Here is a 17378-nt window from a genome sequence, read left to right as displayed (position 1 = left end):
TCCAAAAGGGAACTGTCCCTCTCCTTTCCTTTTTGCTGCTAGTGTTCCCAGAGGCAAGAGAGCAAGCCTTGTTACCTACTTGAGTGAGGGAAGGGAAAAGAAAACTGTATGGGAAAACCATGCAAATTAACATGTCTGTAGATGATTCTACCACAGCTCTATGCTACTTGGGTTTCAAGCAGCAAGCAGGGTAGTCAGGTAGGGTTTTGACTACCTAAATGTTTGATATTATATATCAAAGGAGGAGAACCGTCTTATAATAGCATGTGTTTATAGATAATTAGAAGTTAGACATAAAAGGAAATTGCTGCTACAATGTTTGTATCTGAGAAGAATTGATTATGATGAGGTATGAGAAAGACTAGGCTGCAAGAAAGTATCACAAACCATCCAAGGCCTTTCCCTAGAGAGTCCGACTTGGCATCCAACAGCACACAAGAGGAAAAGATAGAGGAAAAGATAGAGTTACAGTAGCCATCACTCACTGGGCATTTACCATATGCCAGTAACTCTATAATATTATCATATTTAAACTTCACAAAAAGGCAAAATGTGAGCTCCATGTGGGAAAGGATTTTGTTTCTTTCACTGTTACACCCCACAGCCATAAACAGTGCCTGGCACATTATAGGTGTTCCTTACGTATTTGTTAAAAGAATGAATAGATTGAATTATCTCCATTTTATAGATTAAAAACAGATTTGGGGGGGCTGATTACATAGTAAAAAAAAAAAATAGAATTTGGACCTAGATCAGTTTAGCACCAAAGATCCTACTCTTTCTAATCTAAACCCTGGGAATTGACCAAGAAAAATAATTCAAATTATGAAAATCAGAAATGCAAGAGGAGACATCTTTATAGAAATAAAAAGTATTGTAAAGAAATAGTATTTTAAAAACTATCTGCCAACAAATCAGATAACCTAAGTGAAATGGACAAACTCCTAGAAAGATACATACTACTGAAAAAGACTCACTCAAAAAGAAATGGAGGGCCTCCCTGGTGGCGCAGTGGTTAGGAGTCCGCCTGCCGATGCAGGGGATACGGGTTCGTGCCCCGGTCTGGGAGGATCCCATATGCCGCGGAGCGGCTGGGCCCGTGAGCCATGGCCGCTGGGCCTGCGCATCCGGAGCCTGTGCTCCACAACGGGAGAGGCCACAACAGTGAGAGGCCCGCATACCGCAAAAAGAAAAAAAAAAAAAAAAAAAAAAAAGAAATGGAAAATTTGAATACACACATAACAAGAGATTGAGTTAGTAACTGTAAAACTTCCTCAAAAAAAGAAGCCCAGGCCAAGATGGCTTTACTGCTGGATTCTTCTAAAAATTTAAAAAAGAACCAATAACAATTCATCACAAATGCTTCCAAAAAAATGGAAGAGGAGGAAACACTTTCCAACTGGTACAACCAGTGATATGAGACTATGTACCCAACTCCATAGAACCCAAAATAGTTATTAACACAATCTCCCAGCTACTCCAAATTCCAGGAAAATGAAAACTGAAGTGAGTGTTTATGATCTGGATTATAGAGGATGCGGTGTCTCAACACAGAACATCCACTCAGACCCTTCATGACAGCCCAAGAGGGTGTAACTAAGACTGTAGAAATCTGAATATCAGGACTTGGATGGCAAGCGCAGCAGATTTTAGGTACCTATTTGCCCCGCATCACAGGTGGTCTACTGGGATGTGTAATAAAGTGATCCTCCAATGGATCTGTAATATAATCCTACAGCACCAAATAATGGTGCAGGCACAGCAGGTTCCAAAAGAACTAAAGGGCTGTGGAGCCTGAGAATCACATCCAAATTTAAATCATGCAACCCTGGTGGTTCAAGGTAGAGAATCTTAAAAGCCTGCGTTGCGGGGAGGAGATAACCTGAGATTGTTCAACGTGAGGGCCACTGCTGCACCCCCCAGCTCTCCCTTCAGTGAAGGACTCATTGCTGCAGCTGCCAGGAGGGGGGTCAGCACACAGCCTTCATCTGTCAGTCCCTTCAAAGATGGCCTTGGCTATAGGGGTCACCTCCTTTTTCTGGGGTAGCCCATATCCAAAGGCCAATATAAAAAGAGATGGCCTGGAGTATAACAACCTGGCCACCTTAGCCCTACTTGAGACACCTCAGTAGGGCCTTTCTGGCCCTGGAGCTCCTTGGACGTTTTGTGGAAGCTTTTGCTGGGCCTGCTTTGCGGCTCAGTTTCTCTATCTGCTTAATCCTGCTTTATTCCTCTCCCTTCCGCAAGTGTTGATCACAACGTTGCTCCTTAGATAAACCTCCTGCGTGATGACTTCTGTCTCAACAGCTACTTCCTGAGAACCCAATGCTTGACACTCCTTTAAAATTCTTGTCCCTGACACAGTCCCTGATCACCTTTGTATCATTTTTTGGTATCATCTGTTGACGGTCATCTTTAATGTCTAACAAAACTCCAGGGATGGCATTTTCCCTGGGAGTGGGGGGAGAAATTTGCTTGACTTGGAGAAGGGTGAGGCATTAGAACTTAATTTATTTGTTTCATTAGCTTGTTAGCTTCTCTTTCTTATACCTAGAGCATTGGAGGGGAGGAAAAAGCTCTCCACAACCTTCTGAGAGTTCCGAGGTGGGTTGGAAAATTAAACTGACAAAGACAGATTGATGGGAAAAGTGCAGACATGTTTATTTTATATAAGTTTTACATGGACATGGGAACCTTCAAAATGAAATGAAGACCTGAAGAAACAGTTCAACCTGAGATCTTTTTGCTAGGTTTTATGAAGAGTGGACCATTGTGGAGAAATATGATAGGTCAGAGAGTAAGAAGTAAGTGGAGTAACCTGGGGGAAACTTAGCAAGACCTGTTCTGATTCTTCTCGGCATCCCTTTGTCTACGGAGATAAGGATGCTCATTTCCTTTGGGGGTAGGGGGGCATCCCTCACGGAAGTGTTTTATGACCTTCAGGAGGGGGAGGGTCATAGTGACCTTCCTACTGCTGCCATTTTCCCAAACTCCTTCATCTTATAATATTCCATATGCCAGGGTACTATATTTGGGGGTGGCATGTCCGGAACCCCATCAACATCAAGGTAACTTTATTCTTTCTCTTCAAAATCTTTATAGAATGAAGCATTCTCTGTCATTCACTTTCCCACAAGTGATTCAATTCACTTAAGCAGTTTTAACCCTGTTCTTCCCCTCCCCCAGCCCCCAGTTTGGTTTTTATGTCTAGATTCATCCAGAATACAAGAGTTAATGGTTAATAAGCACCTAGTTTGTGCACACTGCAGGAATGGGAAGTAGAAACAGCTAAGCCATCCAGAGGCTCTCCGTGCCTTGTGTCTACCACTTGGGCCTCACCACCTCAGTCCCTCTGCCTGGTTCCAGTGGACAGTAGTGGCCTCTCTTTAGTCAGAAATACCTAAAATTAACAGACACCCCTACGGGAGCCCTGGACCAATGACTGAGTGATGGTAGTTGGTGTATAAAGTCACCAGTACCCACAGCTCTCAGTAGGGTCCTTCTGAGGCACATTTTCTACACCATTCCTCAGAGTTCCACAGCAGGATTCAACTCCAAGAGCTCTCTAGTGGTAGCTAGATGCTACCTACGTCATGACAACACAAGATGTCACTGCCTTCTCTTCCCTCTCGTTTCCTCGCTGCTCTACTGATTTCCTCACCCCCTAATAAACTACTGACACTCGAATCTTTGCTTCGAGATCTGTGTCTTAGGAAACAAAATTAAGGCATGTGTCATTTCCCGACCATGAAGAATTTATAATCTATTAAATACCCAATTGACACACAACAGAACATAAACATGCATGCAGATTTGCAATGTTCATCCAGGCTTTCTTTGAAATCAAATAAATAACAAATTAAAATTTCAGCCTAGCTCTTAGCTGTCTGTGGCTCCCACAGGGGGTTGTTAGCTAATCCCATCAAAGGCTGTCCTTCCTGCTGAGAGGGCAGAGCCCTCCTCCTGTTTCCTCCACCCTTTCCCAGCAGGGGCCATGCCACCATTAGCACCTCATTGATGGCTAATTCAGCAACTAGAGAAACAGAGAAAGGCTCCTTCTGGGAACCAACAACACTGTTCCTGCTTTGGTCTCAGAATCAAAGAGAGGTTTCAATGTCAGAAGCTATGATTGAAATGATAAACCTTTCTTTGAAAGTTTAAGAAAAAGTCACTTTCAGGGCCAGTTCTTTCTGAATAGCCAGGAAGGAAACACACACACACACACACACACACACACACACACACACACACACACACACACACACACACACACACACACACACACACACACACACACACACACACACACACACACACACACACACACACACACACACACAGTAAGGAAGATGTTCATTGTCCAGAAATCTGGAGAGTAAGAAAAATAATAAAAATAATACAATAATAGTTAACCTTTTCTGAGTATTTACAATGTACCCATCGCTCTCCTTACGTCAACCCTAAGCGTTAGGCATTTTTATCCCCATTTTATAGATGAGAAAACTGAGCCTTAGAGAATGTAGTCACTTGCTTACATATTGAGGAAGAAAATATATATAAGCTCCGTGGAAATAGGGACTGTATCTTGTTCATGACTGTGTCCTTTTAGCACATTGTTTAGTGCCTAATTAAACAGATAATTTGATAATTTCCTGAGGACCAAGTATTCAGTATCAAAGGAATCATATAGGGTGGTGGCAGCAAAGTTTTTCTGGAAAAGGCCAGACAGCAAATATTTCAGGCTTTGCAGTCCATAAGGTCTCTGTTATAGCTACTTGGCTCTGCCATTGCAGTGGGAAAGCAGCCATAGACAACACATAAGCAAATGGGCATGGCTGTGCTTCAATAAAAGTTTATTTACCAAACTGGTAGAGGACCGGATTTGGCCCACTGGCTATAGTTTGCTGACTGCTCATCCAGGACCTTGTTCCTCAAAAGTAGTGTCTGTGGGGCTTCCCTGGTGGCGCAATGGTTGAGAATCTGCCTCCCAATGCAGGGGACACGGGTTCGAGCCCTGGTTTGGGAAGATCCCACATGCCGCGGAGCAACTGGGCCCGTGAGCCACAACTACTGAGCCTGCGTGTCTGGAGCCTGTGCTCCGCAACAAGAGAGGCCGCAACAGTGAGAGGCCCCCGCACCGCGATGAAGAGTGGCCCCCGCTTGCCACAACTAGAGAAAGCCCTCGCACAGAAACGAAGACCCAACACAGCCAAAAATAAATAAATAAATTTATATTTTTAAAAAAAAGTAGTGTCTGTGGACAAGCAGCATAGGCATCACCTGGGCCAGAAATGCAGTGTGAGCCTCAGCCCAGACCTGCTAAATTAGAATCTAAATTCTAAAATTAATAAGAGCCCCAGGGATTCATATGCTCAGTAACATTTGAGAAGCACCACTTTAAGAGACTTGCATAGTGTTGACTATCAACCAGAATAATTATATGAGTTTTCAAATAAACTTTTATTTCCATTCAACATTGCCTGAGTGTAATTACAGCAGAAATTTGCTTGGTTTGATGTGACCAGGTCCACACTGTTTATTCTTCCTGATGAGTGGAGAGAGGAATGTGAAAAGCTGAGGAGGATCCGTTTTAAGGACTACAAAATTGGAACAGTTCACCAAATCTGGAGGGTCTAATTCAGTGCAACTCACAAGTCATCACACCATTCCACAAAACCAAGAAGCCCCCCCACGCCTTCTTTTCCTTTCCTCCCACAAAATAGAAACAGCTTTTACTGAACTGGACCAATCAGCTCTGAATCTGATTGCTCAAACGCATGTACAAATAATTTAGGTGTCTTTGCCATCACAGGTCATTAAATGCCCACAAAGTGCACAGCTGTTCCCAAAGAGGTCAATCTCAGAGCCTTGAAAAAAAAGAATGCCTCTCTCCAAGGACTGAAATGCCTGCTCGTTAAACTTACTGATCATTTTATGTTCTGTCAAAGATGAATCCATAGTAGAAAAGACAAAGGAGGGAGAGTGTGGGCTTGAGAGTACTGTCCTAGTGCAAAAACAATTGGCAAACTTTTCCGTCTCTTAGCAACCACATGAGCCTGAGGGAGGCACTTGGGTCCTCAGAACCAGTGTTCTCCAGTGGAAAACAGGCATTCAGATCACCAGATTCTATTTTCTCAGTACCTGTAAACATTTTAATGGCTTATAACTTCTGACCCAGCAGTTATACTACTAGGAATATGTTCTATAAAATTTTCATATAAGTATGCAAAGGTTTATGCTGACATATATTCATCCAGTGTTATTTTTTAATAGTAAGTTTGGAAGCAATCTAAATGTTTAGCACTATGTGGGAAATATTCATTAAATGTTCAAAAAATTGTGGGAGAGTTAACTATGTTATAATATGCAACAGTTTAAAGAGAAGTGGATCCATTTGCACTGACGTGAGAATATAACTGTGCTTGACTATTAATCGAAAAAATAAAATGCAAAACATTGCCATATTTCATTGATTTTAAAATGTGGGCCTCCCTGGTGGCGCAGTGGTTGAGAGTCCGCCTGCCGATGCAGGGGACACGGGTTCGTGCCCCGATCCCGGAGGATCCCACGTGCCGCGGAGCGGCTGGGCCCGCGAGCCATGGCCGCGGAGCCTGTGTGTCCGGAGCCTGTGCTCCGCAACGGGAGAGGCCACAGCAGTGAGAGGCCCGCGTACAGCAAAAAAAAAAAAAATAAAAAAAAAATAAAATAAAATAAAATAAAATAAAATGTGCATTTTTCACATTTTCACATCATTATGTCTTATAACTGATGGTGTCTCAGAGTTGCTACTGGCCAGGCAACAGTCTTGATGGTGTTATATACAATAACGACAGATTGTATAATCAGTGGCATCTTAGATTTAATACAGTATGCAAAAAGAACCACATACATATGTGAGTGGATGTGTTCATATATGTTTCCTTTACACTATATATATATATATATACATATATTTACAGTGTATATGTGTGTATATATATATACTATGATATATATATATATATATATATCAAAGCATTGAAAAATGCCTAGAAATATGCATACCAAATGAACAACAATCACCTTGAAGGAGGAGAATTAAGCAAATAGGGCTGGGAGTGAGATGAGAGAGGTAGATTTGCTTTTCAGATTTTATACTTTTTACACTTTTTGCATTGTATTGATAGTGAACACATTTTACTTTTCAAATCACAAAAAAAGTATGATAATAATAATGTCTTCATTCTTACTTCACGATACTGGAACGACGAATGTTATCATACCAAAGTAATTGCTGTAGAGCTCTGTGGCCGTTCTGCTTTCCTTTCTCATCTACAGAGACCAGGCATAAGAGACAGAAATTGGAGACATTAAGCCACCTCTTTTATTTTGCCTCGAGTGCAACATTTATTCTGTGCAAAAATGAGAGGGGATGGCCCATGGCAACAGGAGAAGACAGTCTTTGGCTCACTGGGATGTCACTTCCGATCTCGAATGTGTCGTGAGGCATTCATTCATGAGGCAAATCATCAAGGAAATGTCAAAACATCAGGAAATGGTGAGTAAATAGATTCAGACGCTTTGGTGCGAACTTGCTGAGAACAGAGGCTGTGGTTTCCATATGCCTCTATAGACTCCACTGGTAGAAGACCTCATGAATATTAACCACTTATACATTTCAGGGTCAGTGATGGTGGCACAGCCAAGCATGCCAGGCCAACTGGTGAACAAGGGCCTGGACTTTAGGTGGGAAGGACTGAAGGGAGGACAGTCCAGTTTGACAGTTCGAAGGCTTTCTCTGGGAGCCAGAGAAACAATGCCCAGAGCAGAGCAATTTTCTCAAAGAGGGACGTTCCATCACTTATGATAATACTTAGGTTGGTGCTTTGCAAACTGTGTAGCATCCTGTTCCTTCCTATTGTGTAGGTAGGTGTGTACATCTCAGGACAGGGTCTATATGTTTAGCTACCTGGGACCTTGTGCTTCACTGTAACCAGGGCCAAGCCCACTATAACAGGCACCAGGCACATTTTCTTTCTTCGGCAAAATTAACAGAGCAAACTTGCCTCTTTAAAAGTATGGGACTATTTCAGGTTTGCCCTTGAGGATCTGCAGGGTGAGTTAACCTCAAGTGATCTACAGACAGAGAAGTCCAAATGGAAACCTGGAGCCAGAAGACATGAGCAAAAAGTGGGTGCAGTTAATGAAACAAGACTGATGTACACTGATAATTGCTGAAGCTAGGTGATGGGTGTATAGAGACTTTTTGCTCTACTTTTATGTATGTTTGATTTTTCCATAATTAAAGGTTAAATAAAGGAAAAATAACTGCGGGCCTCCTGAACAGTAGTGCTGAATTTGTATATCAGCAGGGGGGGCCAATATGTCAGCCACATTCCTCTCATTATACTCTCAATTTCCTTACCTGAAAAAATGGAGGTAATATCAACTCACTGGGTTGTGACAGTTAAAGGAAGAAATGAATGTAAAATTCCCAGCACTGAGCCAGAAAGTGTGCTACCATTATTAAAATAAAATACGATAAAAATACATTCAAAATACCAATGATTGACAATGACTGTATTTTAATGATGGAAACATTTTTACTTGCTTTCTTTTATTTTCCCCATTTTCTATGTTGAGCATGTATAGAATTACAATTAGGAACAAGTGAAATGATATGTTCTTGAAATTAATGTTGGCTCATCTCTTCCCATACGCAAAGGCATCTGAAAAACTTGGACTACAAAACATTCAAGAACGTTCCTAATATTGTAATTTCAATTCCTCCCTGTCTGAAGTTTAAAGGCTTTTTCAAAAATAACTTTGGTTTAAAACTCCTTAAAGAACAATGAAAAAAAAAACCCTGAATTATAACATACCCACCTCTTTCTACCTATTGGTTCCAAAAGGCATTTAAGTTAGCTGCTGGCTATTCCTGTGTAAAAATAGTTCGTGATTTTACTTGACAAGTGATGGGTTACCTAGCGCACCCTGCAGTTCCCCAGGGAAAAAATGAAATATTCTACTACTGTCAAAGAAGCCAGATTGCTGTTGGTTTTTTTTGTCTAAAACGTGTGTACCATGTGCCTGTTGCTTCTGCTTTTATTTGGAACATAAAATAAATAGAAGACCGACTTCCAGGAGTTTTCCATGTTGCTGCTGTTATGAAATGGTCTTATACACTGTATCAGTTATCAGTTTGCCATGGTGATTTTACATAACTAGGTGAAATTGACATAGCAACATCACTTCCCTGAGAGTAGTAGAATATTCCATGTTTTCCCCTGGGGTAACTGCAAGGTCAGTTACTGTAACCCTCAAACTATCTATAGACAGAGAAAATTCAGATGGAAACTCAGCAGCCTACAATAATAAGCACTGATTTAACTCCCGAGTCTGCAGGGTACTGTCGATCATGCTGGGCTTGGATGATCTGAGTTGGACTCGGTCTCATTCACATGTCTAAGGTCAGCTGACTGTGGGCCGCTTCAGGGTAGCCTTGGCTGAAACAAAGGGGCCAGGGGCTCTGCTCTGCTCCAAATGATTGTTGTCCTCCAGGCTGTCCTAGGCATGGTCTCCGGGTGGGAGAAGAGCAAGCACAAGCAAAAATGCCCAAGTGCTTTTTTTTTTTTTTTTTTTGCGGTACATGGGCCTCTCACTGTTGTGGCCTCTCCCGTGGCGGAGCACAGGCTCCGGACGCGCAGGCTCAGCGGCCATGGCTCACGGGCCCAGCCGCTCTGCAGCATGTGGGATCTTCCCGGACCGGGGCACGAACCCGTGTCCCCTGCATCGACAGGCGGACTCTCAACCACTGCACCACCAGGGAAGCCCCCCAAGTGCTTTTTATTCCCTCATCATTTTTTTCAAAATACGTCTTATATTTCCACACCCCTCTTTTTTTTTTCAAGTGCCTTTTTAAGCATCTGTTGTGTCCTGTCTGCTAACATGCCCATGGCTAAAGCAAGTAACTAAGACAGCCCAGGTTCAAGGGTGAGGAAGTAGATTCTGCCTCTTTGGTGACCTTTCAATTGCAAAGTCAAGTGGCAAAAGTTGAGGCTACAAGAGAGGGTTAAAAAAATTGAGGCCAATAACGCAATCAACGTGCCATATAAAATTACATAATAAGAACTAGCATTTCTCTGTGATGTTGTGTATTTGGCAAAGCATTTTTATGCATCTTCTAATATCTAAGTACATCCCTAAAGACTGAAGAGGGTTAATTCTTTTAGGAAGGCAGCTATAAGTTGTTTCAATGCTGAAATTTATTTTTACTTCTAGCATCTTGTCCTTTGGTTTGCACATATATGCTATGATAGTTTGAAGTTAAATTTTAGATAGAGGTCAGTGAGTAAAATTGCGTCTTTGCTTTTGGCACATGCAGTTTGTGGTTGCCTGATAAACACCTAATCACCTTTCAAAACCCACTTATTACATCACCTCCTCTAGGAAGCCTCTCTGGTCCCTCCATTATCATGATTAATGATAAAATTAATCATGCCCTCCTCTAATCTATCCTTGTGCCTGTGCTTGAGCCCGCTTTCACCCTTATCTATTGGTTTGAGCTGTGATCTGTCTCTCTATGAGCCTGAGCCCATTGAGGGTCACAGGTTTGGGGATCAGGCTACCAGAGTTCAAATCCCTCAGCTACCATTTTTTACATGTGGGACCTTGGACAGTTTGGACAACTTATACAACTGGGGCTAGCGTGCCTCCTTTTTATCATCTGTACAATGGGAATAATAATTGTACTTGCTTAAAAGTGATATTGAGAGAATTAAATGAGTATTAAACATTTAGTAAAATACCTGACATGGGCTACTAAATAATATTAGCTGTTATTAATTATAGTCTTCTTATCCTTAGTGCTATTTAGTTGATTTTATACCATCTTGGGAGTAAAGTTACAACACTGGGTCTCGACTGCCAAAGTACCCCTAGATCCTTTTTGTTTTGTTTTGTTTTGTTTTTAAATTATTTATTTATTTATTCGGCTGCGTCAGGTCTTACTTGGGGCATGCGGGATCTTCGTTGTGGCATGTATGTGGGATCTCGTTCCCAGACCAGGGATCGAACCCAGGCCCCCTGCATTGGGAGCATGGAGTCTTAGCCACTGGACCACCAGGAAAGTACCCCCTAGATCCTTGAATCCTAAAAGGGTCTTTACAATTCTACTTTTCAGATCGAAAGTATGAATGATATTGTAATCAGCACCTGAAGGAGAAGGGGGCAGAAAATTAATAGCTGGGCCAAGGAACAAGCCTCTCAAGACCACCTGGTTCTGACCCTGGTAGGTAATTCCATGAAGATAAAATAAAATACAGGAGGATCAAAATATACCCAATTAATATTCATCTTTATAGATCTCTTTTCTAGATATTGTTTTTCTGTTCCTCTGAGCAGAAGTTTCTCTTCAGTCACTTCAATAAGCTCTGTTTGCCAAAAACCAAGTAATAAGATGAGGTAGGGACAGTGGAAATCAAATGAAATGGCATAACCCATCCCTGAGGCTAGAAGAAGCAATGAAACAATTAAAAAAGCCACCCCTAAGTCCAGAATTTGAATGTCACATTTACTTTGAGATGTCTCATCTTCAAAATGGGTGAGTTGAGGATTAGAGGAATGGAACAGATGGCATCTTGATAAATTAATACTCTGGAAATGAGGGAGGAGACACATTGTCTACAAAATTCAGAAAGCATGAATAAAGCATATGGTATATTTTGATGCATCTGAAGATTAATTTAAATGTTTGTGTCATTGTCATTGTTATAGCATATTAGGGGGAAAAGTGAATCTTAACAAATGGAAAAATACACTTTAGCATTTATTCACTATGTCATAATGCTACCAAGTAATAAATTGAAAAGATGTACTGGGTATATAAATAAAAAACATGCTATTGCTTGTCAAAGAAACTAACTTTGTAGAATCATGTAATTGGGATTTTCAATAGGTAAAATGTATACATAATAAAAGTAAAAAACACAAATAGTACAAAAGGATCTACAGTGAAGACTGTCTCCCTCCTAACTCTAATTCTCCATTCTTCAAGGAAAACACTATTACCAGTTTCTTCCTTTCTTTCCTTATATATGCTTATATATTCTAATAACTGTATTACTGCTTGAGAGAATTAAAGCTTTTTTAAAATTTATACCTTCCTTTTGCATACATTAAAAAAAAACCCTAAAACTAAAGCCATGTAGCTTAGAGAATTTACATGCCCAATTTACATTTGGGCCAGTTGTATAGTGAATCAGTTAGGATTAGTTTCGTTTCAAGTGACCAAAAGAAAGCTGTTAGACTCACAGACGCAGAAAACAAACTTATGGTTACCAAAGAGGAAAGGTAGGGGGAACGGAAAAATTGGGAGTTGGGGATTGACATACACACACTGTTTCCTACAATACTGACTTGAATTCAATAGTACAATAATTTAGATTTTGGTCACTTTCCAACTGCTTTCAGAATCATTCCCAGCAAACACATGGTGATAGCTTTATATTTTTCTCCCTTTCAGGAAATCCATTATTGGAATGCTTCTTAGCCACTAAAACTAGCAGTTAAATTTTTCCATCACCCAGATAGCATAAACATACACACAAAAGCCTATCAGAAATAAAAAAGATGAAAGGATACAGATGACTTTTATCAAATTAGGGAAATAACAGGTGAGACTCAGAAGTAAACCGGTAGGTAATACAAGGCAAAATGTCTCTTCCTTAAGTGTACATTTCAAGTGACATTTAAGACTGTTATTTACAATCAAAAAGCTATTCACTAACATTGAAAATGTATTGCTTTTAACCTCAACACTGCAGCAGATTCAGGCAGGAACAGAGATCACCTAGTCTAGTGATCTGGATGTGTGACAGCAGACCACCGGGAAGAGAATTAACTCAGGTGCTAGCTTAAAGTGCAGATTGCCAGGCATGAGCAAGAGCTAATGAGCTAACGATATGCAGGTGGGATCTGAGAACCCGAATATTAATTAGCTCAACTGGTGATGCTTATGAAGGCTACACTTGGAAAAATGTTGATCATCTAACTCCTTTTTATAAACAGGACCGTTGAAGCGCAGAAAGGGGAAATGACTTGTCGGGAAATGGCAGAGCTGGGGCTATACCCATGTGTCTTGATTGCCCTACTCTTAACCTCATCTCTTGCTTTCTACCCTTCTGTACATCCATTTCCACAGGGTCACTGAGAATGAATCTGGATGACCAGACTGTCCAAGCTGGTGTGACATTCTATTAGAAAGATATCCGGTGGGGAAATTACCATATCAATGGGCTTTAACTGTCCCTTAGAGGATTCATTTTCCTGACTGTACAAAGCATCCATCTGGTTTAATGATGAGTTAGTTGGTTCTTAAACAAAAGGGTTCAAGATAAGGAATGGTATTTCTCTTGGTCAAAAAGCCATATATTTCAAAGATACAAGATGGGACTCATTCAAATTCAGGGTACACTGTACCTGAAATGGGTCCACCTCACAGTACAGATGATTCCTTTTGTGTTCTCTACAATAAAAGTGAAGAGAGACTGAGAAAACTTAACTTAAAGCCTAGATTATATTTTTCCTGGCTACCTTAGGCCTTATTTCACCATACATAAAACTGTACCTGGACAATTTATTTGACCTGACATTTCAAACTGGAATTAAGCAGCCTCCACAATCTTTTAATTGTGGAGGATGAGATTTTCTCTTCCTTCCCTCTACTGTGACTGATTCAACTTTGTATCCTCTGCACCCAGCATAATGCCTAGTACATAATATCATGACATTATATGGAGGTATATGTCACAGTTCTAAAGAGAAAGGGCCAACTGGTGCACTGGTGTTTAACAACTGGTCCCCTAGGAGAAAAAAGTCCGCCTGGTTTGTAGCTTTTGCTTATTTCCATGGTGTAAATAGCCAACCATTGCCAGTTTCAATCTACCTATGTGATGTCATTGAATGCAGAGTTGCAAAAAGATATGCCATGACACACCATTACACAGTATTTCCACCGTAGAGATTGAATATACAAAAATGACTTCAAGAGCAGGGATAAACTAGAATGTACTAAAATAATTAGGAAGTGATGAGTTGGAGTTTTTATTACCTTTGTTTTATTGCAATTTATTTAGTCAAAAGTTTGTGTAATTTAATTTTTAGTAATGGCTGCATTTAGCAACGGGTGCTCAACATTCCTGAATATTTAACAGTTGGCTCTTATGAACCAGTAGGATTTGACTTCAGTTGCCACTGGAAAAGGCTCTTGGATCCAAAAGATTAGGGTTTGTGTCCTGACTCCTTCAACTACTAACTCTGAGACTGAGCAAATCTACTTCAACTGCTTATGCCTCACTTTCCTTATCTGTATAATGGAATAATAGCAGTAAGTACCTCATAGGTGGTGTGAAGAATAGGTGAGAAAGTACCTGTAAAATTAGTGAAATTTTGTAAGAGTTCAACTAACATTAGCTTTTAGTAATAATAATAATAATTATTATTATAATACATGCTGACTCAGTGGTGAATGGATGGATGCATGGATGGACAGATACTTTTCAAGCAGGAGTAAAAAAAAGGCTTTTGAGTGCAAACATTACATATAAATAAAACTGAGCTGTGTTCACCCATAAGATGTCTCTGAGGAGGAAATGAAATCCTCCACTCTGAACTGCTGGGTGGATTTAATCAGCTCCTCTGCTTTTTGTGGAGCAATAGGCCTACTATTATATACTAAGAGGCACAACATGACTGCTTTCATTAGTGCCAGCAGCCACTGACAAAGCAGGAAAAGAAGCCCCTGTTATTCACTCTTACCTTCCCTGGGAGCACAAGTGTTAAATCCCGTCCTTCAGACCTCATTTCTGCGTGTCTAGGGCCTCTTCTCCTCAGAAAAGGGCAGAGTCTGTCTTTTTCAACATCACACCTCAGCTAACATCAAGAGGCATTGTTGGGCTTCCCTGGTGGCGCAGTGGTTGAGAGTCCGCCTGCCGATGCAGGGGACACGGGTTCGTGCCCCGGTCCAGGAAGATCCCACATGCCGCGGAGCGGCTGGGCCCGTGAGCCATGGCCGCTGAGCCTGCGCGTCCAGAGCCTGTGCTCCACAACGGGAGAAGCCACAACAGAGGCCCGCGTACCACAAAAAAAAAAAAAAAAAAAAAAAAAGAGGCACTGTTTTCCCTCCAGCTACTGCCTTCTCTCCCAAGACCACCTAAGGAAATGTCTCTCTTGGCTCACAGTGGATGGATCCCAGCACACTGAACAGCACCTGTGCAATTTTCTCTCACTCAGGTGGAAAGTCTGAGATATTAAGAACTGTGTTTCCTCTCAGACTGAGTAAAGCTCTTTTCCTTCTGAATAACCTCTTTCTCCTTGCTCCAGTTAAAGCTTTTGTTTACCTTCATATGCTAAGAGAGAGGAGAAAACAGGGGCCTGACAACTGTGGTTTCTGGATTGTCCGTGCAATACCGTCTCAGAAAAACCAGAAGTGGAGGCCCTGTTACCATAAAACTCAGCTTTTCTAAATCATTCAAGCAAATCCCCAACTGGTGGTGCAACAGCAGTGAAAATAGGTGACCTGCAAAGAGACCTTTGACAAAAGCCGGCATCAGTTAGTTAGGTTGAGAATACTGACCTCCTCACTTGAAGTCTAGAGCTTTTTTGTGTTGAATCATGCTGCCTTTGGGTGGGGGAGGGGTGGGAGTTTGTGGGGAATTTCTTGACATATAAATAATGCCCTTGGTTTTTGCATCTTTCAAAAGTTAGACACTGGGCTTCCCTGGTGGCACAGTGGTTAAGAATCTGCCTGCCAATGCAGGGGACACTGGTTCGATCCCTGGTCCGGGAAGATCCCATATGCTGCAGAGCAACTAAGCCCGTGCGCCACAACTACTGAGCCCATGTGCCACAATTACGGAAGCCCACGCGCCTAGAGCCCATGCTCCGCAACAAGAGAAGCCACCGCAATGAGAAGCCCGCGCACCGCAACAAAGGGTAGACCCTGCTCCCCGCAACTGGAGAAAGCCCGCACACAGCAACGGAGACCCAATGCAGCCAAAGATAAATATATAAAATAAATTTATTAATAAAAAAAAAGTTAAACACTGAGAGTATCTATGTGTTTGCCTGAGGACCCAAATCTAGTTCTGCTGTTCTAAACACTTTAAAACAAAGAAGACATTTTTAAGTATCTGTAACAGGACTGGTAAACAAAGAAAAAGTTCCATCAGAGGACAATAACAGAATGTGGAGATTTGGAATAGAAGGAACATCTTTAACCTGGAAAAGGTTACCTACTAAAAGTCTAGAGCAAGCCCCACACTTAATGGTGATGCACTCCTCTTAAAATCAAGGAAAAACCCCTCATATCCACTCTGACTTCTTCTGTTATCCTAGAGATTGCAGGAATTTGGAGTAAGACAAGAAAAAGAAAAAATTATAAGGTTTAGAAAGGAAGAAATGGAACTGTCATTGACAAATGATAAAACTCAAAAAGCTCAAAATCATCTTCAAATTATTAGAATGAATGAGAGGAGAGTTTAAGAAAGGTATTGGATATAAAATCAGTACAAAAAATAACTCTATACATCTGCATCAAAGATTTAGAAAATTGATTTTAAAAGTCTTCATTTATAACATTTTTATGATACTGGGGAATAAAGCTAAAAAAATTGCTACCATGTTAACAGATAGGAATATTCTACTCTGGAAATTAGTCAAGTCTCTCCAAAATTACCTGTAAGTTAAATACAATTCCAACCTGAATTCTTTATTAAAATAATTTGGTATTTGAAAACAAAAGTCTCTATCAGGAAACAGAACTAGAAACTCCTACGATGGCAGTGAAGCCATTAGGAGAACAAGCTTTGGAGTCAGAACAAACCTGATGTGTGTTCTGGGGCCAGTTACTTCAATTCTCTGAGTCTCTCTTTTCTTGTTCATAAATTGGGGGAAATAGTAACTACTTGTAGATTTGGGGGTTGGGAGAACATCATGAAATCATGAATATAAAGTGCTAGTCTAGTGCTTTGTTATAATGAGTACTTAAAATAATACCTGTTATAGTATTAATAATACATTATCATTACCATGAATTGACCCCTATGTTGCACATAGTTTCATTTAATCCTCCCAACAACCATGCAAGTGCTTGATGGGCCAGGCTAAGCCCTTTTCATGGTATGTGTGCTAGGAAACACATGGTGTGTGTACAGAAACAAGAGGACACATTCCAGTTTGAAGAGACGTTAATAAAGATGTTATTTACAAAGAGGAAGATAAGCCTGAAGCAACCGGGGGAAGGAAGGGTCCCGAGAACATGGAGAGAACTCTATGAAGAGAGTCACCTAAGGGGAGCTGTGGTCTTTCTGAGGGGCAACCTAGAAAGGAGGGACCTGGAG

This window comes from Mesoplodon densirostris, chromosome 10 (genome assembly GCF_025265405.1).
Source record: "Mesoplodon densirostris isolate mMesDen1 chromosome 10, mMesDen1 primary haplotype, whole genome shotgun sequence".
Classification (NCBI taxonomy): Eukaryota; Metazoa; Chordata; class Mammalia; order Artiodactyla; family Ziphiidae; genus Mesoplodon; species Mesoplodon densirostris.
The sequence above is the reverse complement of the archived record's forward strand: the minus strand, read 5'-3'. Positions refer to the sequence as shown.